Source organism: Gopherus flavomarginatus, chromosome 11 (genome assembly GCF_025201925.1).
Source record: "Gopherus flavomarginatus isolate rGopFla2 chromosome 11, rGopFla2.mat.asm, whole genome shotgun sequence".
NCBI lineage: Eukaryota > Metazoa > Chordata > Testudines > Testudinidae > Gopherus > Gopherus flavomarginatus.
The window spans coordinates 5,811,587-5,839,248 of record NC_066627.1 but is presented as its reverse complement, the minus strand read 5'-3'; the positions used below and the strand labels follow the sequence as shown (position 1 = coordinate 5,839,248).

General features: G+C 50.0%; 1 pseudogene; it reads left to right on the top strand.

Moving 5' to 3' along the window:
• The first annotated feature begins 16,764 nt into the window (after positions 1–16,764).
• On the top strand, positions 16,765–27,454 carry LOC127031569 (mast cell protease 3-like; annotated as a pseudogene).
• The last annotated feature ends 208 nt before the right edge of the window (positions 27,455–27,662 follow it).

Genomic DNA, 27,662 nt, shown 5'->3' with positions numbered 1-27,662 from the left:
GCCAAGCCGGGAATTGCAGCACAGGCTGGAGAGGCTCCGCTTCTGTCCTTTGGCTTGGCCCAGACATAAGCCCTGCATTGCAGAGTGGCTGATCCCTCACCAGGCTGAGCCCCACCCCCCATTAACTGCCCCAGCCATCGTGCCACTCAGGCAGTGCCCAGCCCATGAACATCAATGCAGGGAGCCTAGGGGATTTAGGAGCCAGGTTCAAGGCCAGCTCCTCTCGGCTCCCTTGGGAATCCCAACCCTTAGGCTGCCTCTTCGCTAGGGAAACAACTGGTTTATTTCCCCCAGGGTGATAGACATGAGCCAAATCCTGGGGAAGACCCGGCGGTTTGTATCTCTCCCCTTGTGTCAGCTGGTCAAGTGACTGTTTATGGGAGATCCTCGTCATTATCTGTCCTTCTAAGCTGGTAGTGGGTACCTGTCCTGCTAAGTTGTGTTAAAACTACAGCCTGCCCTGTCCTCACTGGGCCTTTCCCATGGGTTAGTTCCCTCAGGGTAACCATTTCCCATTCCAAACACACCTGTCCCCCTGGTTGGCAGGGCCAGCAGGAGGGTAACTCAGTGAAGGCTACTGATTGCCTCCTTCCCACCTCCCCTGCCCTGTCCTGCTGCTCGGCCTGCTGCATTTCTCTTGCTGCTTCCTAGCCAGCAATCAGGGTAAGCACTTCTATTAGGCAACCCTAGGCGGTCACCTAGGGTGCCAGGATTCGGGGGGCAGCATTTTGCACACTCCCTATGGGATGCACAGGAGCTTCCGGTTCTGCTCCAGTCACGCTGCTGAAGAAGGACCCTCTGCCGACGTGCCATGGAAAACAGCGGCAGGCAGCTGAGCAGCTCAATGACTGCCGCTGTTGCCTGCGGCATTTTGGCAGAGGGTCCTTCTTTGGTGGCGCGATGGGAGTGGAACCGGAAGCTCCTGTGTGCCCCGTGGGGAGCACACAAAATGCTGCCCCCCGAATTCTGCTTAGGGTGCCAGAAACCCTGGCGCTGCTTCTGCCAGCAATGAATAAAAAAGAAGTTTCAAACAAAAGTGACTCAGTGACTGAGCGATGAACTCAAGCCATGAAATCCAGAGCAGCTGCTGCATCTGCCAGGGCCAAGAGAGAATTAGCCCCTACTGGGGAAGGCTGGGCTTGTGTTAATGCACTAGGCTGGGAACCAGGACACCTGAGTTCAGTGATTTCATGCAGAATGAGGGTCTGGTGGGTGCCAGTGGGGAATTAACCCCCTCAGGGCTGGAGAGGTCTCTGCGGCTGGGACAGAGATGCAGAGGGAAATACAAAGAGAAAAATAACCTGAGCAATCAACTCCAGATTCCAGAGGTCCAACTTCCAGGACAAAAGTGCGAGAGGTTTGAAACAGTTCTAGCCACAAAACAATTGACCTACATCTTCCCATCCCCATCCATCCACAGATCTATCCATCTATCCCCATCTACTGATCTATCCTATTCCCATCCATCTATCCCCATCTATTCACCAAGTATCAGAGGGGTAGCCGTGTTAGTCTGTATCCACAAAAACAATGAGGAGTCCAGTGGCACCTTAAAGACTAACAGATTTATTTGAGCATAAGCTTCCATGGGTAAAAAACCAACTTCTTCAGATGCATGGAGTGAAAATTACAGGTACAGGCATAATTATGTATTGACACATGGAGTTAGTCACACTCACTGCTGCAGAAGTCATGGAGTTTACGGAAAGTCACATAATCTGTGACTTTCATGACCACCATGACAGACATGGAGACCTAACGGTAACCCCCAGATCCTTTTTTGCAGTACTACCACCTAGAGAGTTATTCCCCATTTTGTAGCTGTGCATTTGATTTTTCCTTCCTAAGTGAAGTACTTTGCACTTGTCTTCACTGAATTTCATCTTGGTGATTCCAGACCAATTCTTTAATTTGTCAATTTCATTCTGAAATCTAATGCTGTCCTCCAAAGGGTTTGCAGCCCCTTCCAGCTTAGTATCATCTGCAAAGTTGATAAGTATATTCTCCATTCCTTTATCCAAGTTATTATTGAAAAGATTGCACAATACCAGATCCAGGACTGACCCCTGTGGGATCCCACTAGAAATGCCCTCCCACAACAGCTCACCATTGAGAACTACTCTTTGAATATGGTCCTTCAACCCGTCCTCCCCCTACCTGATAGTAATTTAATCTAGAGCACATTTCCCTACTTTCTTATGTAACCCTTCTGCCAGGTAGAGTTGACAGTAACAAGGACCAAAGTAAAACTATTTCCCCATGCTTATCTTTTCCCCCACCTACAATTCCTTATATCTCCTTGTCAAGTGCTGGAAACAGGCCATTTTCATTACCGCTACATGCAGTTATTTTTCTCTCCTGCTGACAACAGCTCACCTTAACTGATCACTCTCCTTAAAATGTGCATGGTAACACCCATTGTTTCGTGTTCCCTGTGTATATATATATCTTCCTTCTGTATTTTCCACGACATGCATCCGATGAAGTGACCTGTAGCTCACAAAAGCTTATGCTACAATAAATTTGTTAGTCTCTAAAGTGCCACGACTACTCCTGTTCTTTTTAGGGGTTCCTTGTCAACAATACAACACAAAAGCAGCTCGAGCCCCCACCCATGTACCCCCTGGGTGGCTCTCAGAGGCAATACTGCCCCACTCACAAGCACAGAGTCTGAGTGTAGAAAAGAAACTATGAATAAAAGGGTGGAAGTGACCCAGCACTAACTTGGGAAAATGCCACAAGACGGATTCATAAATATAAAACAGTGAGCAAAAGCTCCACCCCAGAGTACGTTGAGCAGTGTCCTTTCACCTCAGGTTCTTAAGTTCAACAACCAAAAGTCCCATTAACATGCCCCTCATTTCATTGCATCCCACTCACGGTTGTTCTCCTTGGTTAGGACAGACCCAGAGTTCAGAGGTGCATCTGCAAAGGTCACCTCCCACCTTGGCTGAAGGGGGCAAGACATTGCATTTTGCGCTCAGTTGACAAACCAGTTTTTAACCCATTTCACATGAGCCATGTTGATGTTACAGTTTCTCAATCCGAAAGTCCTGTGGTAGGCTGGCAAATGCCTTCTGTGTCAGGGTTCCCGGGGTGCAACCTGGACTATGGGACTGCTGAGCCCTCTGTCCTACCAACCTGGGCTGCCTCTCACACTGTGATGCTGATCTTTAACTGGAAGCCTCTGACAGGCCCTGCACTGACACAGCCATCCCCAGGCAGAGGCACACCCAGCTGAGGTACATGAATGATCTCCCAGCCACTTATGAACCATCAATAGGGAGGCTCCAGCCAATTCTCCCCAGCTCCCCAGCCTTACACCCTAGAACTGCACCATCTTGCATTGGTCAGAAGCCTGGCCAGGGTAAGCTCATAACCTAGTTTGACACCTTTTCAAATGAAAGTAGACAAGCACCAGCCTTTGTAACCTGAACAGATTTCCCAAGTACTTTAGACAAATTCACTGGTAAGGATAAAACATTAAAATAAGATTTTTAGTTACAGAAAGATAGTTGTTAAGTGCTTGTAAGTAACAAGTGTAGAGATCAAAGTTGGTTCCTTAAGAAATAAAAATAAATTTGCAGTCTGAGTTCTACAAACTCAAGCAGTGTCTCACCCTCGCAGAGGGTTGTAACGATGCGGTTCTAGCGGGACCCAAATGAGAGTGCCAATTCAGGACGAATTGTTTAAACAGGGCAGTTACAGCCCAAGGCTGGGGTTTTTCCACCTCTAAGGCAAACCAAACCAGCCAGACAAGGAGGACTTTGGTCTCACCCCACTGGCTAACCACAAGTCACAAGCAATTCCCTTAGATACTCCAGTTTCCCAGTATCACCACCTGTGCCACTCGTTACGGGGATGAATGGTTATGAAAACCAATAACCCAATTAAAAAAAAAAGGGTCCTCTCGATCCCAAAGAATCAAGCCCCAGACCCAGGTCAATATACAAATCAGATCTTACCCACAAATCACGCTGTTGCCAATCCTTTAGAATCAAAAATCAAAAGGTTTATTAACAAAAAGAGAAAAGATATAGATGAGAGCTAGAGTTGGTTAAATGGAATCAATCACATACAGTAATGCAAAGTTCTTGGTTCAGGCTTGTAGCAGTGATGGAACAAACTACAGGTTCAAATCAAGTCTCTGGAACATCCCCCGCTGGGATGGGTCATTCAATCCTTTGTGTAGAGCTTCCATTTGTAGCAAAGTCCCTCCAGAGGTAAGAAGCAGGACTGAAGACAAGACGGAGATGAGGCATCAGCCTTTTATAGGCTTTTCCAGATGTAAGACCCTCTTTGTTCTTACTGTGGAAAATTACAGCAAAATGGAGTCTGGAGTCACATGGGCAAGTCCCTGCATACTTTGCTGAGTTACAAGGTGTATCTGCCTTCTCTCAATGGGTCAGTTGTGTAGCTGATGGTCCTTATTGGGCCATCAAGCAGGCTAGGCAGAGCTAACACCAACTTGTCTGGGATGTCACCCAGAAGCAGAGCATGTTTGAAGTATAGACAGTATAGAGCCAATATTCATAACTTCAACTACGAAATGACACATGCATACAAACAGCATAATCATAACTAGCAACCCATAACTTGGTCTTAGACACCTTATATGACCCCCTTTACATAAGATTTGGTGCCACTACAGGACTTTGGTTGCAACTCTGTTCTACATGGTCCCAGATTATATCAATAACATCACAAGGGTACAAACAGGTCACAGATCCTCAATACACAGAGTGGGACTGGGACTCTTTTCCAGCCGAGGACCACCCTTCCCCAGTTCAAAGTCTTTGTTTTCCAGACAAAGTTTTCTTGCATGTGTTGAAATTGGGGCCTAGAGGCCAAGTCATGATGTCACTTCCCCTCTTTTACACTTTATTTCCAGCTTGTTGGAAAGATCTTTGCTGTGATACGGGCTAGTCAGCCCCCATGGTGTACTTGCCTTCTCCTAAAAGCCTCTGGGATAGTGGATTGTATGTTGATGAGCCATTAACGTCGTCTGGCTATCGATGGCTACTCCTTTGTTGTAACTGAAAGACTGGTAGTGGGTGCTCCCAACCTCACATATTTCAGTAATACCTGCAGCAATACTTCATAACTCCACCTATAACACTAGCACACATTTGACAAAGTGGATTTTCCTCCCATTATTATGTTGTACTTGAGCCTGTATGAGTCTTACTGTTATACATGAATACTGGGAATGCCTCAGTTCCCCTGTGTATTGCATCAATGCCTAGGTGGTGGCAATAAGGGTGTGATTTTGCTGAGACCCTCAGAGGCAGGTGAGGCGGCTCCACCTCTCTGTAGGTAAGTGATAGATGGTGCCATTCATAACCTGAGACCCAGGAGGGGGAAGCGAGACAAAGACCAGGAGGAGAGGCAATGGGCGTGTTGAAAGTCAGGTCACTGGAAGCTGGGCAGTCTCCTGTTTGGGACTCAGAATGGGGTATCCTGCCTGGGGTCCCCCCAAGATGGACTTTGTTGAAAGTCACTGATTTCTGTGCTAACAATCTCTGTTCTACGCTGTGTTCCTGTTGACTAATAAACTTCTGTGTTACAGCATTAGCTGAGAGTCACAACTGTCTGCAGAATAGGGGTGCAGGGCCCTCTGGTTTCCCCAGGGATCCTGTCCAGGTGGATCCACCAAGGGACAATGTGAGGTGTGAAGAGGGATGATGAATGCTCCAAGATCAGACCAGGAAGGCTGTAGCCAAGGAGGCTTTTTGCCTTGGACAGCCTGCCCCGAGGGGAGTCACGCTACCCAGCGTCCTGGCTGGCTTCATACAGAGCAGTTCCAGAGCATTGGACCTGTGACTCCTTCACAACATATAAAGGGAGAGGATATTAATATTTAGCAGATCAAGACTTAAAATGATACTTCACAAGGCACACTTTGTACAGAAATATCATAGTTGTTGACAGTGGTGAATATGGTGGTTCGAGGTGCTACTTTGAAGTACAGAGTGTCACACGTCCCGCTTAGTTTACTGCAGGAGTGTTAGTCACTGACTAATGAGGAGGAAGTGAGCCTCAGATCGTTTTCTGGTTTTGACCACACAACTCCCAAGTGTCGCTAAACATTGTAGTGTTACCCACATGAGCTCTTGCAAACTTCGATGTGCCTTTTAACCCTTTGTAGATCAGTCTAGTGAGCTCAAAAGTTAGCCGGTGTGCCTTCTCTGGGTTACTAGAAACCATCTCTTTGCAAATATGCAACATTGTTAACCCTTCTTCTATTCTAAGTGGTGTTAACTCAGTGCATATATTAATGTTTTCTAAAGTGTAGGTATCTTAGCATTTAGCCATCTATATCATTAGGTGACATGCCTCAGTTTTCCCTTCCACACAGCAGACCAGATTTATTATCGTTTCTCTGCTGTGACAAGCTTCAAGTGTGTTTACAGATATTAGTTGAGAAGTAGCATTCCCAAAATACATGGTGAGTTCTTATTTACCACTCCTAGCATGTCCAGAAACTTATCCCAAAAATCATGCATGTTACACTGTTTCATAGGATTTATCATCAGTACTAAATTCTCTGTCATAAGGTTAACCATTAGCATCAAACTTTTTATCATGAGATTTAACAGTAACACCTAACACTTCACCACAGGTAGGCGTTTCCAAGTATTTTTATCATATCCGTCCTTCTGTTTACACAGGCTGGTTTGCTCAATCCCCATTGTGTCTACCAGCTCCCTCCTGAAACTTAGCATGTGACCCGTTACTGTTTTTGTTTTCCTGTCAGCGTGGGTGCTCAGTCCAATGATATTTAGGGGGCTCTGGTACTCTAGGATCTGGTGAGGGTCAGGATCTAGGGGGATTGCACATACTGGAGAGCTCTCTGTGGAGCTGTCCCCCAAGCCCAGGGTTATGTGCGTTCAAAAATACACCTCTTCTCTTGGGGTTACCCTGTTACTCCATTCCCAATACTGGGGCCTCTCCGCACCTTTTTCTCTTATAGGGTTCTGATCTGTGCTTTCTGGTGAAGAGTGTCTACTTTTTGGTCAGATGCGCCTTTTCTCAGCAGCTTTCCCTCAGCCACTTTCTGCGGCTTACCAGCCCAGGGAAGGCACTCCTCCCTTCTTTCAGCTAAGTCACTTGCATTCTCAGAGACATCCGTTTCCTCAATAGAATCTGCATCCTGTCTTACAGAGATACCGTTAATTCCACAGGCATATCAGGCCCCGTGTCCTGAATAACTGGGACCTGGATTGGGGTACCCTCTGTCACCCCTTTCTCCATCCCCAAGTGGTCAGCTGTGTGACTGCTCTACTCCGGGAAAGCAGTTTCACAGTCCCTCTCAAAACCTGCGTCATGGGCTGAGTGCCTGGGTGTACAGATGCTGACTCAGCCATTCTGCCCTGGGCATCCTCTTAAGTGACCAGTGAGGAGACCATCATGTACTCCCACTTTTACTTCCCCAGTTTCTTCCTCTAGGCCCCCCTCTAGGACACATCTCTCTATGTTCTCCAGAGTGGGAACTATCCCTTGTTCAGGTGCGATGTGCTGGCAACTAACAACCTGGACCCTTCTTTCACTGATATACTGTTTCCTTCCTGAAGAATTGCTGCCTTCAGCTGCAGTGCAGGAGCCCGTCTCAACCACCCCAACACCAAGTCTGATGCTTCCCCTCCTACAAAGGAATCAAAGACACTTTCCCTCAGCAATTCCTGGGACTTGCTCCTAAGTTCCCTCTAAACTCTGGCCATGCAGCAGGCTATAAAGGGCTGCACAACAGGGGCCTGGAGAGGAGAGAGGTGTTGGGGGGTGGGAACTGGGGAGGGGAGCAAGTCGAGGCATGCAGGGCTGCTGCAGGCCTCTCCCCCAGCCTGTAGCTTACTGCTGCTGGCAGGAAGAGAGGGGCACCTCCTCCAGAGCTCTGTGCTGCTGAAGGTGAGAGGGCTGGTGGGAGTCCCCTGGCCTCAGCCCCGGGGCAGCCTGTACCCCAGACTCTTCATTCCCACCCCCAACCCAGAGCCTGTACCCCCAGCCTTGCCCCCAACCCTCTGCCCTGCACCCTGAACCCCTCACCCTGAAGTGATGAAGTGGGGGAGTTTCTTGGTTTTCCTATGGTTTGCATGCAGAGGGGGTGGGATTTAGTTCCCCTAGGTGCTGCGGGTTTAACGAGGTGAGGGGAGAGGGAGTTCGTTGTTACAGAGGACCGTAGAGGGAATTTGGGACCCCAACCAATGGCATGGAGAATAGAGACCCCAGTGACTGGTGACCTGGAGGCCCAGCTCAGGAGTTACAGCTGGTTCTGGCCAGTGGGAGGACAATGGGCTACGAAGAGAGGAGAGGAGGCCCAGGCAACCCTGTTTATGACCCTGTTTACTTGGAAAGGAGACAATGGACAGAGCTTACAACCAAAATGGGGATTTTCTTGTCCTCAGGAAAATGATTAATCACACACAGCCTCTCAAAGGTAACTATAACACCTTCACGATGATTGGAGTGTGTAGCGAGGCGGTGTGGCTCCCCTCCTCCCCAGGGAGGGTTGAGCCCCGTCAATCACCGCCCAGGGCGGAACCGCTGGGAGGAAGTCCCGCCCCTCAAAGGGTCAAGCAGCGACCCGGAAGGATAAAAGCCTGGCTTCAGGCCTCAGTCAGGGCCCGGCCGCTGGCAGGAGCAGACGTGCCCACTGACCCTCCTCACCGGGAAGCCGCTGAGGCCCGAGGCTGGTGGGAGCTGCCCTGCAGTCTCTACGACGAGGAGCTGCCGGAGCTGCCCCGTCCCCACTACGGCCCCGAGGAGCCGCTAGACCAGACCTGGTCCGTCATCCCGGAGGTATTCCCAGACCTACCGCCCTGCCCGGACTGGGAGGAGCCCATGGTACTGGACACCCCGACGGACCAGGTAGGAACCAGGGGAGACTCTGGAAGTAGCCCGGGGGCAGCTGACTACAGTCAGGCTGCAGAAGGCCCTGCGCCTGTGTCAGTGTGTTTCAGTCGGGACGTCCCCACTGACCGCCACTAGCGGCGTTAGCCACTACTAGGGCCCCAGGCTGGAACGCAGAGGAGTGGGTGGGCCTGCGTTCCCCCTGCCACCCGTAACCGGCTGGCAGACTCCCCCTCTTCCCACCTAATGTTACTGGTCTGCCCTGCTCCAAAGGGCCAGAGCTCACTGAACTGTGTTTGGTGCCCCGCCCGAATCAAGGGCTGGGCCTCTAGTATTTAACTGTGTAGCTGTTTGGTCCCACACAGGGTCCGAACCACCGGAGCGGACTATGAACCCGAGGGTAGAGGCCCTCGGATGACGAGACGAGGCCGGTGTGGCTCCCCTCCTCCCCAGGTAGGGTTGAGTCCCGGCACCCCCTCGTTCACAGAGTGGTGGAGGGGGAGACCCAGAAGAGGGCAAAGATTCTGCAAAGGGGAATCAACTTTTGGCTTCAAGGGTCCTTTATAGATCATTATTATTAGTGAGGCTGTTGGTGTTCCAATCGGGCATACAAGCAGCAACTGGAGATCAAGTCCCACTGCACAGTGCTGTACAATTGAATGGGAAAATAACTGTTCTTCACCCAGTGGAAGGCAGAGAGGGGTAGGCACTGGGAGGCTGAGAACATCTGGGCAATGGGAGGCCAAGCAGATTTGGGTGGACGTCGAGGGGCGACACTGAGACCAGCTAAACTGGGGGGGGGGGGGGTACCACTGAGCCATGCATCATCAGGAATGACTCATTGAGCTGCTTGCCATCTGTGGCTTGTATTATTTCGCAGGGTGACTCTAGGGTCCCCCTAGTGTGTGTGAAAACAGCCTCGAGCATCATCTCTTCAGGATTTCAGAAGGGGACCCCCCCCAAGACTGTACCCAAGACTTTCCTCCTTCATGCCCTGGATACAGGCAACGAAGAGGAAGCTGCTGCCCTGAGCCAAGCCAGGAATTGCTGCACGAGCTGGAGCTGTGTCACTTCTGTCCTTTGGAGAGGCCCAGATGTAGGGTCTGCATTGCTGAGGGATTGAGCCCCCCCAAGACATAGCCCCCTCCAGCCATATCTCCATTCATGCAGCACCCAGTTCATGAGGCTCAGGGCAGGGAGCCTAGAGGAGTTAGGAGCCAGGTTCAAAGCCAGCTCCTATTGGTTCCCTTGGAAATCCCAACCCTTAGGCTGCCTCTTCGCTAGGGAAACAGCTCATTTATTTCACTCAGTATAACAAACATGAGCGAAACGCTGAGGAAAACCCAGCAGTTTGTAGCTCTTCCTTCATCTCAGCCAGTCGAGTCATTACCTTGACCTGCTACGTCATATTAAAACTGCAGGGGATTCAGGGAAGGGCTACACAGAACTGATCACAGATCAGTCCCCGTCGCTGACAGCCTTCCCACCTCCCCTGCTAAGCTTTGCTGCACGGCCTGTGACATTTTGCTTGCTGCTTTGTAGCCAGCAATGAATAAAAATGAAGTTACCAGAAAAGTGATTCTGGCGATGATCAAGCAACCTGACCCACAAAACCCAGAGCAGCCGCTGCGTCTGCCAGGGCCAGGAGGAAATTAGCCCCTACAGGGGAAGGCTGGGCTTGTGGTTAATGTGTTTAAACTGGGACCTAGGACACTTCATAGGGAGTATTTCCTACACATCATAGACAGATGCGCAAGGAGCCAGGTATCCTCTTCCCAAGTGTGATGTGATGGTCTATAGAAGACATCAACTCATATCCTCTCTTGTGCTTTATCTGGTCGAACATTGCTCTGTAAGCATCTAGGATCATTTTCTTCTCAGTTACCACTGACTCGGAAGAAATTGGTGCCATTTTTGACACTGAGCATAGGCACTGACTTCTAATGGTGCTGGTGGGTGCTCAACCTCCCTCTGCCCCTGGCCTCGCCCCGACTCTACCCCTGCCCCACCGCCTCCCACTCGCATTCCAACCCCTTCCCCAAAGTCTCTGTCCCAACTCCGTCCCCTCCCTGCCCCATTTGACTTCCTCCCCAAATCCCTGCCCTGGCCCCGCTTCTTCTCTGCCTCCTCCCCTGAGTGTGCCATGTTCCTGCTTCTTCCCACTCTCTCCTGGAGCTTGCTAAAGCTGTTTAGTGGTGGCAAGCACTGGGAAGTAGGCAGAGGAGCTGGACGTGGCAAGCTCAGTGGAGGAGGTGGTGAAGTGAGGTGAGCAACTTTGTTGCCATTGGGTGCAGAGCACCCATGGAGTCAGCGCCTATGACACTGGGTACATGTCCCCTCCCCTTTTGTCCACATGACCCCTCCTGACAAGGTGGTAATCATGGATTCTAATCATCCACTCAAGGGAATCATCCCACCAGGATCCAGTCATACCAGCTAGAGCAAAATAATGCTCCCAGAGGAGCAGTTCCAGTTCCTCATGTTTGTTCCACAGTCTCCTCGCACTGGGGCAAAGGTGAGCTAAGAATTTCTTCTCTTCATCTAATTGGAGTTCTGGATTACTTTTGTTCTTGATTTTGTACTGACCATAGGCACTGACTAGAACCTACTGGCAGCAAATCCCTGCCCCCCCCCCAGCATCTACCACCCACAAGTGTCCCTCCTGATTAGCTCCTTCCTCCCATTGCCTACAGCACACCACAATCAGCTGTTTCACAGCATGCATGAGGATCTGGGAGGGAGAGGGAGGAGCGTGGACAGGGAACACACAGGGGAGAAGATGGGAATAGGCAGGGCAGGAAGAAGTGGGGTGGAGTGGGGACTTGGAGTGGGGAGTTGAGCACTTCCAGGGCCCAGAGGAAGCCAGCACTTATGGTGCTGACTGCTCATTTCTTCCCCCTTTTTAACCTTCCATTTAGCTATTAGTTTAACCCCCTCTTGGCTCCTCTAGATGGCCTGTCCCCATGGAGATTGGTCCCCCTTCTCCTGAGGAGGAGTCCATCCAAACTCTGCAGCCCCCTCCCCATAGAAGATAGACTGATATTCCACAAACCTTCCATTCTTCACACCGCCAACATAAAGAGTAATCGGACCCCATCTCAGCCTGTGTTTTAGGCTAATCTTGCCCTGCTCTTTCACTCTTCTCTCTTTGGTCCCCTGAGCACTCTCATAGCCCACTCTGCTTCTGCTCCAGTCTTAGTTCCTCAGTTCTGCACGCAAAATGGCTCCAGATGGGAAGCCAGGGGGACAGCAGTGTGGTTTTGCACTCCATATTTATAGAAATATGCATATTAATATGAATATGACATAACTGGAATATGCTTTATGCAATATACTTCATGACTGGAAAGGTTATGATTTGCTGAATATGTTTATCCTATTTGTATGAATGTATCATTTCTGTATCTGGAGTCAGGATTATTGACTGTAGATTGATTATCAATGAGTTCATGTAGGAAAGAGTCAATTACTGGCCCATCAGGTACAACAATGAAAACGCCAGACACAGAGCTAATGGCCCATTAGCAAGAGAGACAGTGGATTATGCAAACACTTGGTTTTCCTGTAAGCCTGAGGATCAGCCTGTAAGAAATGGCTACGGGTGCTGCATCAACCTGTGGCCATGCCGCCTGATGCTGGAATCCATCTTGAATTCTGTACTTTTCCACAAGAAGAGAGTTAGGAGACAAAGGAGTCTCTCCTTATGCAACCCTATTTAAGGGTGAGGAGTGAGATACTCTTGGTTGTCAGTGTTCCCCTGCTACCCCACCCGAGATGACTGCTGGGATCACCTAAAGACTGAACTGGGGACAAACACTTGGACCCAGACTGGAAGGGCATCCAGCCTGTGCAGAGATTCTTAGAACAACTGTGAGGGTGAGATATTACATGTAACAAGTTTCCTTAGTGTATTAAGTTTAGTTTGCATGTTCTGTTTTACTTTGCTTAGTAACCTACTTTGTTCTGTGTGCTGTCTCTTATGACCACTTAAATCTTACCTTTTATACTTAATAAAATTGCTTTTATTTATTAATAAACCCAGTGCACTTTTGTTTATTAATAAACTCAGTTACCTGGAGTGGAGCAAGGAATCTGTGCATATTCTCTTCTACACAGAGGGGAGAGGCGAATTTAATATAATTTTGGGCTTGAACTCCTAGGAAGAGTGGACACTTGGGTGCTGTGAGCAAGTCCCTTAAACTGAGTCTTCTCAGAGTGCATCTCTGTGTCTCTGTGTAGCTGGGTGTGGCTCTGCCTGTGTGTGCTTGGCTGGAAAAGGCTGGATGTAACCTAGCCCAGCAAGTCCATGTAAAAAGCAGCCCATGTTAGCAGGAGAGTCTGGCTCAGCGGGTGTCCTAGCACCTCAAGTGACACCCTAGCTGGTCCAACTCATCATAGGCAGCTCCTAATGCACTATGAAGAGTGATGGAAGGTGTTTGCTATGATCGCAGCATTGGGCCAGTGCAGCTAGGAAAGGTGCCAGGTGGTAGGTCTGGCCCTGGGAGCCCCAAGGACAGAGGCTTGACTTGGCCCAGATGCATCTGATTGCAAGCATGTGAGGATCAGATGTGGGTCTGCTTGTGACAGAGCAGAGCCTGCATGGCAGGGCTGGGTCAGATGTAACTGGGACAATGCCCCCTACTCAAGAGTCCCAGCCAGGGGACGAAGGAAATGGAGAGGTTCAGTCCCTCAGAAAACCCAGATGACACACACACAGGCCTCTAGGGGATGGATGTGGCTTCTGGCTGAGACCCTCAGAAACCCCAGGGTCATCATGCAAGCGCTCTGGTTCCTTCTTTCTCACATTCAAGATGTCAGGGATAAGGACACATGGTAAGGAACAGCCCACAGCCTAGAGCACTGCACAGCTGGGGCCATGCAGAGCTGGATGTATGCAATGCTCAGCTGGAGGTATACAATACACTGTAGGGGCCCTGCACAGCTGGCGCTTTGGAATGCACAGCTGGGGCCATGCACAACTAGAGCCAGGCCTACCTAGAGCTCAGGCAGTTCTGCAGCCCATGGGAGGTCCTTCCACACACACACACACACACACACACACACACACACACACACACACACACACACACACACACACACACTGGTCTGATGATGAACGTGGCTAATGCTCTTTATTGAGGTGAGACGTCAGCCTGCTTACTCACATGAAGGGAGGGGACACGGCTCCAGCTGGAGATGCAGATAGGGATTTAGAAAGAGTGACTTAGTGCAGGGTTTGGCCTGTGGATTCCAGGCCTCAGCTGAGATTCTGTGGCATTCCCTGCTTCCCCACAAGCCAGTCAGTCCCCTAGACATGGGTCCTGATCAGAGCCAGTGCCACTCAGAGGAGAAAGACCCCATCTCGTATTCCCCATCACCAATGCATCACAGGGAGATGCATATCAAGTGGATGGATCTTAGTGATTTTGTTTTTCTTATTGCCCTGATCTGACAGACAGCTCAGACTGCTGGGTTTAACCACCGAGAGGCTGGGTCTCCCCTTGCCTGGCTGACAGAGATCCAGGAGAGAAGGAAACATTCACAGGGATGGAGTTTCATAAAACTCTGTTTTGATTCCAGAGGACAGAAACCAGCCTGTGAAATTAAGAAGTAAATAGGTCAGATGGTGGGGAGAAGAGGGGACTTTAACTTCTCGGACATCTGCTAGAAAAGTAATGAAGCAAGATACAACATTCCCCATAAATGCCTGGAATGGCTTGGGAACAATTTTTTATGTCAGAAGGTGGAGGAAGATGCCGGGAGGGAGGGGCATTTTAGACTTGATTCTGACCAACAAGGAGGAATTGGTTGCAAATCTGAAGGTGGAAGGCAGTTTATGTGGAAGGGATCCTGAAATATAGAATTCCTTGTCCTAATGAAACAAAGGAGTCAGAGCAGCAGAATAAGGGACAATGGACTTCAAACATGCAGACTGACCAGTTCAGAAAAGTATAGGTGAGGTGCCATGTGAAGAAAATCTAAGTTCTAAAGGAGTTTAGGAGAGCTCTCAGTTTCTGAGGAGAACAATATTAAAGGCCCACTGCAAACTATTCCTATGCAAAGAAGAGGTGTGAAGAACAGTAAGAGGACAACATGGCTCCAACAGAAGATCTTTAATGACCTGAAAACCAAAGAATCCCACAAAAAGGGGAAACTTGGAAAAATTACTAAGGGCAAGAACAAAAAAATAAGACTAGCATGTAGGAACAAAATCAGAAAGACTAACGCACAACATGAGTTTCACCTAGCAAGGGGAATAAAAGACAATAAGAAAAGGTTCTTCAAATGCATTAGGAACAAGAGAAAGATTCAGGGAAGTGTAGGTCCGCTACTTAGCCCGGAAGGAGAACTAACAAACAAGAACATGAAAAAAATGTTTTTAATGTCAGTTTTACTTCAGTCTTCTCTAAAAAGGTTAATGGTGAACAGATACTCTTTACAATTAATATTAGCTAGGGGGAAGGAATACAAGACAAAATGATGAAAGAAGAATTTATAGAATATTTAGATAAGTTAGATGTATTCAAGTTAGCAGAACCTGATGAAATTTATCCTTGAGTACTTACTCAATTGGTTGAAGCAATCTTGGAATCATTAAGAAGTATGTTCAAGAACCTCTGTAGGAGATATAAGATCCCAGAGGACTGGAGAAGGGCAAACATAGAACCTATCTTTCAAAAGAGTAATAAAGAAAATGCAGGGAATTATAGACCAGTCAGCCTAACTATGATACCTGGAAAGATACAGGAGCAAATTGTTAAGCAATCAGTTTGGAAGCCCCTAGAGGATGACGATAGGGCTGTAAGTTTAACCCTTCTGCCCCTCTGAGTTGGCAGCAAGAAGGGCCGGGTTCAGTATTCAGGGGTTCCATTTCAATAACACAATGCCAAACCAACTCGAGCCCCCACCCAGTGACCTGGGAAAATCTTACACACACCCCTAGGTGCCTCAAAGAGGCAATGCTTCCCCTCTCGCAAGCACAGAGTCTCGGTGTAGCAGAAAAGGTTTAATTACATGAGATAAACAACAAGCACTAAATTGGGAAAACACCTCAACTAGGGTTCCTAGACCAAACCGTGAGCAAAGACCCACCCCAGGAAATTGGGCTGTGTCCTTTTCCCTGGGCTGTTGAGTCCAGCAACCCCCAAATCACACACAGTCTCAAAAGTCCCACAATCCAAAAGTCTCTGTCCTGGGTCAGTGCAGCCCCAAAGTTCGAGAGTCCATCTGCAGAGGTCCCTCCCCCCAGCCTGGGTAGAAAGGGGCACCTTACGTGGTCCGGGGCCAACTGCCCTGCCTCTCCGTGGGTTCTGCTTCCGCCTTCTCCACGAACTGCTCCGCTTTACCAGCCGCTCCACTCTGCTCCTCCAGCCGTCCTCACAAACTGCTCCGCTCCACCAGCTGCTCCGCTCCACCAGCTGTCCTGTGAGCTGCTCCAGTTGTCCCTGCAAACTGCTCAGCTCCGCTCACTCTATGGGCTGCTCCACCTGTCCCACAGCTACTCCGCTCTGCCAGCCACTCTGCTCCACCAGCTGTCCCGTGATCCTCCCCAGCCGTCCCCACAAACTGCTCCATTCCGCCAGCTGCTCTGTTCCGCAGTACAGCTTCAGGCTTCCCCACTAGTTAGCACAGTACTCAGTGCTCTCAGCTCAGTAATTTCAGCTCTTTAGTGATTTCAACTCTTAGTGATCTCAGCTCATAGTAGGGGAGCCCCAGTGCTAGTGCACCATTAGCCCAAAGTGAGTTCAGCTCAGTAACCTGTATCTAGATTCTTAAGGGAATAAAAAATCAACTCTGACATTCCACAGTGGAGAGAGGAGGGGGTGGAACTGGTGCTTCTGGCTCCACAAGGAGGCTGCACCACCAGGCACAGATACCTGTCCCCAGCCTCTCTCAATTCACTGGGTTTTGGAACCCATGTCCCTTGTCTAGCAAGTACTACCCAATTGAGGCTGAGTCATTTGTCACAAAGCAGTCCCACAGCTCGGCAGCATGGGATGGGGAAGGCGTGCCTATGCAAATACACTCTCTGAAATTCTTTCCATCAGGTGTCAGGGTAGAGCTCATCCTAACTCTGCTTACATCAGGAATAGCCAGGATGGGTTTGTCAAGAAGAAACTATCCCAAAAGAATCTAATTTCCTTCTTGCACAGGGTTACTGGCCTAGTGAATAGGGGGAACTAGTAGACATATTGATGTCTATTTGGTAGCTGGTATCATCCTGGAGCTGGTTTTGTTCAATATCTTTTTTAATGATCTGGATGATGGGATTAATTGCACCCTCAGCAAATTTTCAGATGACACTAAACTAGGGGGAGAGGTAGATACGCTGGAGGGTAGGGAGAGGGTCCAGAGTGACCTAGACAAATTGGAGGAAATGGCCAAAAGAAATCTGATGAGGTTCAAAGAGAACAAGTGCAGAGTCCTGCACTTAGGAAGGAAGAATCCCATGCACTGCTACAGGCTGGGGAAAAACTGGATAAGCAGCATTTCTGCAGAAAAAGACCTGGGGATTATATTGGATGAGAAGCTGGATATGAGTCAGCAGTGTGTCCTGGTTGCTAAGAAGGCCAACGGCATATTGGGCTGTATTAGTAGGAGCATTGCCAGCAGATTGAGGGAAGTGATCATTCCCCTCTATTCAGCACTAGTGAGGCCACACCTGGAGTACTGAGTCCAGTTTTGGTTCCCCTGACCACAGAAGGGAGGAGGACAAATTGGAGAGAGTCCAGCGGAGGGCAACGGAAATGATTAGGGGGCTGGGGCACATGATTTATGAGGAGAAGCTGAGGGAACTGGGCTTGTTTAGTCTGCAGAAGTGAAGGGTGAGGTGGGATTTGATAGCAGCCTTCAACTACCTGAAGGGGGGCTCCAAAGAGGATGGAGCTAGGCTGTTCTCAGTGGTGGGAGTTGATAGAATAAGGAGTAATGGTCTCAAGTTGCAGTGTAGGGGGGAGGTCTAGGTTGGATATTAGGAAACGCTACTTCACTAGGAGGGTGATGAAGCAGTGGAATAGGTTACCTAGGGAGGCGGTGGAATCTCCATCCTTAGTGGTTGTTAAGGCCCATCTTGACAAAGCCCTGGCTGGGATCATGTAGTTGGTGTTGGTCCAGCTTTAAACAGGGGATTGGACTAGATGACCTCCTGATGTCTCTTCTAACCCCAATATTCTATGACACAACAGATCTTGATTTTGGTAAGGCTTTTAATATAGTGCCACAAGAGTTTCTCATAAGTAACTAGGGAAATTACCATAAGGTGATGGCAAAATGGGTTGAAAAAGTGAACTCAAAACTATCAGTGGTAGTGCGTCAAACTGGGAGAATAGCTCTAGTCGGGTCCTGCAGTGGTCAGTCCTGGGTCTGCTACTGTGCAATCTTTTAATTAAGGGCTTGGATGATCGAGTGGATGACACGAAGCTGGGAGGGGCTGCTAACATGTTGGAGGACAGCATTAGGTTTTGAAACATATGTCACTGAGCTCTGCATCATCAGGAATGACTCACTGAGCTGTTTGCCATCTGCGGCCTGTTTTATTTTGCAGGGCGACTCTGAGGGCCCCCTAGTGTGTGGAGAAACAGCTTTGAGCATCATCTCTGGGATTCTAGAAGGGGACCCCACACCCAGGTGATCCCAGAGAAATCTAGACGGAAGGTGGAGCAAATTTCATGTCTGCAGTCTCTAAAAAGTTATGGTAATTATAGTAAAGCAAATAAAGGCTGCTCCCCAGCATACAAAAACTGATGGGCTTGTGGAACGATTTCATGAAACTTTAAAAGCTATGCTAAGAATGTATGTCTCCAGGCATGAGAATAACTGGGACGTGTGTCTCCCTTATGTTCTATATGCCTACAGAAGTGTTCCCCATGGAACTATCGGCTTTGCCCCACTTTGATCTCCTGTATGGGAGGCAAGTAAGGGCAGGGCCAGTGCAACCATTTAGGCAAACTAGGCGGCCGCCTAGGGCACCTAGTGGTTGGAGGTGCTTAAAAGTTCCCTCCGGCGAGGAGGTGGAGTGGAGGTGAGTTGGGTGGGAGGGTGCGCGGGGGGGGGCGTGCGGGGAGGGCTGCCCGCAGTAACAAGGGGGAGCGCACAGGGGAACAGCTCCCCGCCCCTGCTTACCTCCACTCTGCCTCTTCTGCTGAGCACACTTCCCAGCTCTAAGTCTCCTCCAATCAGCGCCGCAAGCCTGGGAGGAGAATTAGAGCAGCGCTGGCGTGCTCAGTGGAAGAGGCGGAGCCGAGGTGCGCTGGGGTGAGCTACCCAGGCAGGGTCAGCTTCTGCAGGAGGAGGTCTCCCCAGGCAAGGTTAGCTGCTGTGGCAGAGGGAAGTTTCCCCAGGCAGGGTTAGCTGCCGTGGCGGGGAGGGAAGTCTCCCCAGGTGGGATTAGCTGCTGTGGGGGGACAGGGGGAGTCTCCCTGGGTGGGGTTAGTTGCCATGGGGGGACGGGGAGGGTTAGCTGCTGTGGGGGGGTTCCCCGGGTGTGGGGCTGAGTTAGCTGCCGTGGGGGGGGCAGGGTTAGCTGGGTGGAGGGTGCAAGGTGGAAGTTTCGCCCAGGGAGCGAAATTTCCTTGCACCGGCCCTGAGTAAGGGGACCCACAATTTGATTCAAGGGTCTAGGGAGGGCAGTGCTGAGGAAAGAGGACTTCCAGTAGGGGAATATGTCATCTGTTTAAGGAGAATTTACTGTGTATGATGGATTTAGTGCAACAGAATCTTCAAAGAAATCAAGAAACCCAGAAGGGTTGGTGCTTACAGCAGTTTCATATGTAAGAAACAGGGGTAATTGTTCCATTCTACTCGGCACTGGTGAGGTCTCAGTTGGAGTACTGTGTCCAGTTCTGGGTGCCACACATTAGGGGAGAAGTAAAGAGATTGGAGAGACTCCAGAGGAGAGCAACAAAAAATGATCAAAGGTTTAGAAAACCTGAGCTAAGAGGAAAGGTGAAAAAAACTAGGTATGTTTAGTCTATAGAAGAGGAGGCTGAGAGGGGACCTTAGAACAATCTCCCAATATGTTATAAAGTGGACAGGGGTCAGTGGTCCTCCATGTCCATTGAAAGCAGGACAAGAAGTGATGGGCTTAATCTGCAGCAAGGTTAGTTGTTAGGAAAATCTTTTTAACCTTAAATGGAATTAATGTCTAGGGTCAGATCTCAAGGGGGGTTGTGCAATCCCCATCAATGGAGCGTTTTAACACCAGGTTGGACAAACACTTGTCAGGGATCGTCTAGGTTGACATGGTCCTGCCTCACAACAAGGGGCTGAATCAGGTTGACCACCTCGAGTTCCCTTCCACCCTGATATCGCTATGGTTCTAGTCTATGAAATGTCTTCTGAGGTTAAATCCTCTGAGCTTCCTTCTCCATTGCTCATTATCTGGAGCCCAGCCAGACAGGGGGCCAGGCAGATATGACACATCAAACCGAGAAAACAAAGCTGGTCTTGAAAAGTTCCTGACAATCGGAAGTAAAAGGAAATGACTCAGCAAATGGGGAGCAAAGACATGACAAATTAGCAGACAAAGATGTAGCCTTCTAATAGTCTTGCCAGTGTGGGCCAGAAGTACTGTGTGTGGGGGGGAGGGGAATGCGGGGTCAGATTTCCCCCACCCCTAGATTTGCTGCATGGCTTGTACTGAGCAGTCTCACATGGACTGAGCATGCTCAGTAACATCGCTGAAACCACTGCCCTCATTCTGCCCCCTCCCCCTTTCCATGAGCATGGGTCATCTCTGCCGGTGACTCTCAGCCCTGACCTGCAACACCCTGCCCCATCCCAGTCCTGGACTCCTTTCTCCCTCTCATGTGTCTGGGTGTACAGGCCCTGGGACAGCCTAGCACCCACTTACACACTGGGAACCTGACCCCTATCCTGTCCCCACTCAGTTGGGGCTGCAAACCCCCTGGGCCCAGGTAGAAGCACTGCTCCCTCCTTAGACCGGCCATGAAGATGCCACTCATGAGGGGTTGGAGAAGGTCCCCTGGGAGATAAAGGGAGGTTCTCACACTTTGTGGGTGCTGTTTATGGGGCATAGAGGTACCATAAGGGAGTGGGACAGGTGAGGAGAAGGCCAGGTGGCTTTATGCATTTAGGGGTCTCTTCTTCAAGGTCTTCTCCACAGGTTCATACACTTGAAACATCCAATTTTACCACACAAGAAGGTGAGATTTACAGGTGATCCTGTGACTTCTGATGCTGGAACTTAACAAAAAACACAGAGCCATTTCAGGGGGGTTCAAAAATTGATGGAGAAATGGGGTCAGGGTCTCAGGGTGATTTTAAACCGCTTCCTGGGGCCGAGAATTGTAGGTGTGTGAGAGATTCAAATGTCTGGACAGCCAAGGTCACATTTCCTAGCGGTCAGCCTTGTTGTGTGGGGCGCAGGAGCGGCACCAGGGTTTTTGGCGCCATAGGCGGGGTTCTTCCGTGCTCCCAGTTGTTGGTGGAAATTCTGCTGCGAGGGGGTCCTTCCGCGCTCCCAGTCTTCGGGGCATTTCGGCGGTGGGTCCCAGAGCGAGTGAAGGACCCGTAGCAGAATTGCCACTGAAGACCCGGAGTGCGGAAGGACCACCCTGCCGCCGAATTGCCCCTCCCCCAAATCCTGGTGCCCTAGGCGACCACCTAGGTCGCCTATATGGAAGCGCTGGCCCTGGTGGAGCGTTTACTCTTTACTCAACCATGCCTGTCATGGGGCAGGCTCACAGAAACACAGCTCCTGTGCTGGCTTTTCAGGGTCTTACCCATTGCCCATCCCCATGATATCTGTCCTGCCCCAGGTCCTTGAGGGATACATGCTCCCCAGCCTCTGGGAGAATGTCTGCCGTGGGCTCTGTGGCTGGGCTCCAGGAACCCACAGCAGGACCCTATCTTCAGCTGCTGCTCTGAAAGACACACTGGAGAGGAAGTGGGGAGCAGATCCAAGCCAGGAGGTGAATCAGCATTGGCCACACTCCCCACCAGCTGAGCTGTTGGAGGGAGGAGATGATGAGATCCAGATGAACTTGGCCCCAGGTGTGCTGGACTCCAGGCAGGCCCCAGGGGGTCCTGATCCCAGATGCTCTGGGACAGGGGGCAGAGACGCCCTGACACAGAGTGGCATTCACCGGGGCTCCTTCCCCAGAGGGAGGTTGTTTTCCAGCCACCAGCTCCCTCTCTTGTGCCCCCCATGTGTGGGCGATGTGATGCTGAGGTTTCTGAGGGCCCCTGAGTGGTCCCAGCTCACCACAATGGGAGAGCGTATGTGATCTGTGGTTTGCTGCTGGCTCTATAAATCCCCCAGGGCTGAGGCACAAGCACTGTTGCTTTCCCTAGATGGTGACCATGCTGATCTTGATCCTGCTGCCCGCGGCCTTTCTGCTGCCCTCCGGCGCTGGGGCTGGTGAGTGTTGGGGGATGAGGGATTGTGGGGAATGAAGCTGGCAGCTCTCTGGGCTGTTTGCAAATCCTGGCTCCTCCCCAGAGTCAGATACTTCTGCCAGGGCGATCGCTGGCTCCCAGGACCCAGCTAGGGAAGGATTTGGAGTTGGGGACAATGGAACCCGGGTGGCAGAGCTGGTACCGAGATAAACCCCCTGAACACACAGAGAGACTGAGAGCAGAAGAGAGACACAGGGAGATCTTAAGTAGGGTCTGGGAGCCCAGACTCCTGGGCTCTATCCCTAGCTTGGGAGTGAGATCCAGAGGTTAGAGCAGTGGGGGGGGGGTTGGGAGTCAGGACTCCTGGGTTCTAGCTCCTTCGTCTGTGCTGTCACATTACACTGAAGTTGTTTAGGGAAGGGGTCATGCTGCACCTGGCACAACAGGGCCCTGATCTTGGTCAGGGTCTTGGCAGTGCTCAGCGCAATGGGCCCTCATCTCCGCCAGACTCAGTGCAGCACCTGGCACAACAGAGGCGCTGATCTTGGTTGGGGTCTGTGCAGCACCTGGCGCAAGGGGGTCCCTGATCTAGGTTGGTTGCACCATATTCAAATAACAGCAACAGATTTTCAAACACCTTAATTGATTTGTATGCCAAATTAACATTACTAAGTCATCGCTGAAAACGATCAGGTGTGAGCTACACACAGACTTGCATTGGTTAAACTAAACTGATTTTAAACCACATCTGTAACTCAACTGGTTCAGCTCTGCCTGTGATTTAAACTTGACTGATAGCACTGGAAATTCCCAGTGGCCAGCTAACCGCACAGAACCAGAGGTGGGTCTACCCATACGAGCACCTGCATAGCGGGGGCCGGGCTGCCCGGGGTTAAAGCAAATGGTGCAGTTCCACAGTTCCTAAATCCTACATCCTTCTGGTGATCAGAAACTTTCTCATTTCCACTATCCCCTTTTATCCTTGTGATAACATTGTCCTTCAGCTTCACTGGCTCTTTCCCTGCCCTTCTGTCTCCTCCACCCAGATGTCTTTACATCAATTGTCTAGATTTTATTTTATGCCCGGAGACCCATGTGACTTGAGACTTGTTCTGAACTGGTCCGAGAGGCTTTTATTTTTCCATGGAAAATTTTGACTTTTCATTAAAAGCCCTCAAAGTTAGGCTTTTTTTCTATTAACTTTTTATTAATTTTTTAAAAAGACAGAGAGAGAAAGTGCAGAAACAAACAACAAAATATACACAAACTCCTCATAATACAAAAATTTCTCATAAGATATTAAGTATTTGCTACTCACCTTAGCTAGGCTTGAGACGTTATCTGTAAGCTTAGGGTGTCTATGGTCCAATCTTTGATTGCTGATCGCTTTTTTGGATTTCTGTTTTTGTGAGACTAATTTTTCCACCACTGTTAGTGCTCTGCTTAGCCAGAGTCTTTCAGATTTGTTCCTCTTCCAATTAACACCCATTGGGTTAAAAAATATATGTTTAATTTTATTTGAATGGGAAAAAAAAATCTCCAATTTAGTTCCACCCAAAGCATCTAGGTGCCTTCCCAAAGCATATGGTTAAATTAGCACCTGCCACATTACAGCACCAATATTTGTCTGACTTAGTAGCATCTGTTTTGAACCTGTGGAATTAATCATAAATGTAGCTCCAAGGAGCAGTTCGGAGAACTGGCTACGATTTGTTTCAATTTGATTAGCAGAAAATAATTGGCCTTGTTCCTCCTCCCAATGCTTGTCTAGGGGATCAGTATTTAGTTCAAATTTGCTGGCCAGGTGTGCATATAATCTTGCCTTAGATCTTGGAAAGCTGACAAACATCTGGAGAAACGAAAGCAGTAATGGGTCAGGGGTAGGGAAGGAAGTGGGGATAAACAGATGGGAGTTAGCATGTTACTATTGCAAACCTTGCCACTCCTTCTTACTCTCTCACATAGAGTTAATCAATAGGTGGACTGTGGATCAAATCTGGACTGCCAGACACTTTTGAATGGACCCCAAAATTTTCTTATTTACTTATTATTATCATCATTATTGTTGGCTTTTTATTATTGTGTTCTGTGGAGTCTATCCTTGATTATACCTTGACCAAGAAATTTGGACCTTGACAAAAATAATTAACTACCCCTGCTCTGGCAAAATTGGCAACCAAAAATTTACAAATATTCAGCTGAAAAGTGCCAAAAACTGGGGGAAATAATCAGATTTCCAAGAAAAATGCCAAAATGTTGAGGAGAAGAGGGATGTTCTAAGAAACTTTTCATTATCTAGAAAACCCAATTTTCTGTTGAAAAAGAATTTGGTGGACCAGCTTTGGAGCAGCCCTGGCTTGTCATTGTGGCTTGATGGAGAAGGTGAAACATCAGCAGGGGACATGTCAGTGGTTTTCTGATTGACTTTGCCTTCCAAATCCGTTAACTCAAGGCAGAGCAATTGCTGACCCAGTCCCGGTATGTTTGCCACTGATTCACCACCCAGAGACGTCAGAGCTGTAGATTTACCCCCAGCCCCATGGAGTGTTCAGTCTGGGGCAGAGCAGAGCATGGGGCAGAATTCCAGGCATAGGGATCCCCCCACAGGAAAACATCACAGGAGGTGGGTTGAGACTGTGGTGACCCTCCTTCAGGATGAGGAGCTCAGTCCCAGCCTGGCCCAGGGAGAAAATGGGGCTCTTTACATGAACCTGGTCTCCCACCAGGTGAGATCATCTGGGGCCGGGAAGCCAAGCCCCACTCCAGACCCTACATGGCCTATCTATATATACAACATGGAGACAATAGCTCCTTATGTGGAGGGTTCCTGCTGTTGGAGAACTTCGTGCTGACGGCAGCTCACTGCAATGGAGAGTAAGTGCCTCTGTGCTGGGGATGTCGGGGCAGGTCAGGGTTAGCAGGTCATGGGTGAGCCAGGAGCTCTGGCACCAACATAGTTGCTGGGAAGGAGCAGTTAGTAGGAGAGGATGGGAGAGCAGAGCTCAGGGGTCTGATCTGCTCAGGGGGCGTCGGCGTGTCTCTCAGGGACCTCTGCAAACCATGGTCCAGCACCAATGCTGTGTAAATCAATGGAGCTACAGCCAGTGAGAGCAGCTGGGGTCTGATCCATTGCCCAGATCGGGGCAGTGAGCTTCTCACAGCCCCAGGAAAGCTCTGCAAGTTTTTGGGTTGTGGGGTCTGGGCATGGACCCCTATTTGGATCTAGCCAGGAGGGATCACAGGGGTAAGGGAAACTGAGACCCAGGGGCTGGGAGGACAATAGGGAGTGAAGCTGCTTGTGGGACAGCACAAGGGCTGGTAAAGACACAGGCTGGGACCCCAACACCTCTGGGCAGACGCTTTGTGCTGGAGCCAGTGCCTGCCGTAGGGGAAAGGACCTTGTGCCATGCCCCAGCCCACCTGAGCAAGCCAGTCTCTCTCTCAAGATGAATCGAAGTGTCACGGAGTGTGGGGGAGTCCGGCCCTGCACCCCTCTTCCTGGGACCCACAGTGACTCTTAGCCAGCCAGTAAAACAGAAGGTTTATTGGACAACAGGAACACAGGTTACAGCAGGGCTTGCAGGCACAGTCAGGACCCCTCCACCGAGTCCTTCTGGGCTTTCAGGGTGCTTGGATCCTAGCTAGGATACCCTGAATTCCACCCATCCAGCCCCAAGCCCAAACTTAAACTGCTTCCCTCCTGCCACCCCCTTCCTTTGTCCCCTTCCCGGGCAAAGATGTTGACCTTTCCCCTCCCTTACCTAGCTCAGGTTACAGGCCCTGGCATTGTCCATCCCCTAAAGTCCTCTCCTGCTCTCCCACTCCCCACACAGACAGTCCCTACTGCATCACACGAAGCCAGCTCTGCTAGAGGGAAAAGGTCTCATCTCCCATTCCCCAGCCCCCCAGACAACCAGTCTCCAGTCCTGGGTCTGGATCAGACACAGCAATGTGTCAATGGGTATTTTACATTTTTTACTGGCTGGGAGCTGAGTCTGAAATCACTTCTTTAAACCCCAGGCTGCCCTGTCATCCTAGTTGCCTCATTCCTGTGTCAGACCCACATGTGCCCATCCCATCCCATATATATGTTCTAGCCCCTACAACCCACATGTTGTTCTCGGTTTTTGCAGCAAGATTACTGTCATCCTGGGAGCCCATGACATTACCAAACAGGAACAGAGCCAACAAGTGATCCCTGTGAGGCATGCATACCCCACCAGGATTATGACAACAAGACCCATAATAATGACATCATGCTGCTGAAAGTACAGTCTCTATCCCATCCCCACCCCCCCAAAAGATCTCACATTGCTGTAGGCATCACCCCCATCCCAATCTTGTGTCCCCAGTGACCTAACACTCCTACAGGTACCACCCACACCCCATCACTCCGCCCCCAGGGACCTCACACTGCTGCAAGTATCGCCCCCATCCCATCACCCCACCCCCAGTGACCTCACACTGCTGCAGGTACCGCTCCATCACATCGCTCCCCCCCCAGTGACCTCATGGCCATGCACTGGCTTTAGGTTCTTTCTCCTTGGGTTCATATGTCTCTGCCCATCATTGGCTCTGACCCTCATATTCATCCTTGTCCTTGTGTCCTTTTCTGTTTGTAGCTGGAGCACAAAGCACATCTCAAAGAGTATGTCAGGCTCATTCCCCTCCCCATGGCCCATCAATGAATGCGTCCAGGCACCCTGTGTAGCGTTGCAGGCTGGGGCCGGACCAGTGCACACAATAATCTGAGCTCGGACACACTTCAGGAGGCGGATGTGGTGGTGATGCCAGATGCTGCGTGTCTGAGGGATCCTGATGTAATATACCATGATATAACCCCTCCACGATGATGTGTATGGGGGACCCAGAGAAGGGCAAAAGTTCTTTCAAGGTAAATCTCCACCTGCCTTCAAGCTCCCTTGACAATTTTTTGTTATTAATAAGGCTGTTGGGGTTGCGGTTGGGCCTCAAAGAGAAGATCAGAGGTCAAGCCCCACTGCGCTCAATGCTGTACAAATGAATGGAGAACTAGGATGTTGCTAGTGATGCCAGGGTGTGCTGTAGTTCTTTAGCTGTTTCTTGCTCCATTTCACAGGGTGACTCTGGGGGTCCCCTGGTGTGACAGAAAACAGCCCAGGGCATCGTCTCTTGGGGATCTGAGGAGGGGACCCCACCCGCTCTGTACACAAGAGTCTCCACCTTCATCCCCTGGATACGGAAGACTATGAGGATGCTGCAGCCTTGAGCCCTGCTGGGAATTATTGCAAGAGCCGGAGGTTCACCATTTCTGTCTTTTGGCTTGGCCCAGATGTAGGGTCTGCTTTGCAGGGGGGGCTAGCCCCTCCCAGCCATTGCTCTCTGCTCAGGCAGTGCCCAACCCATGAGCTTCAAGGCAGGAAGCCAAGAGTAGTTAGGGTCAGGTTCAAGGCCAGCTTCTGTTGGCTCCCTTGGAA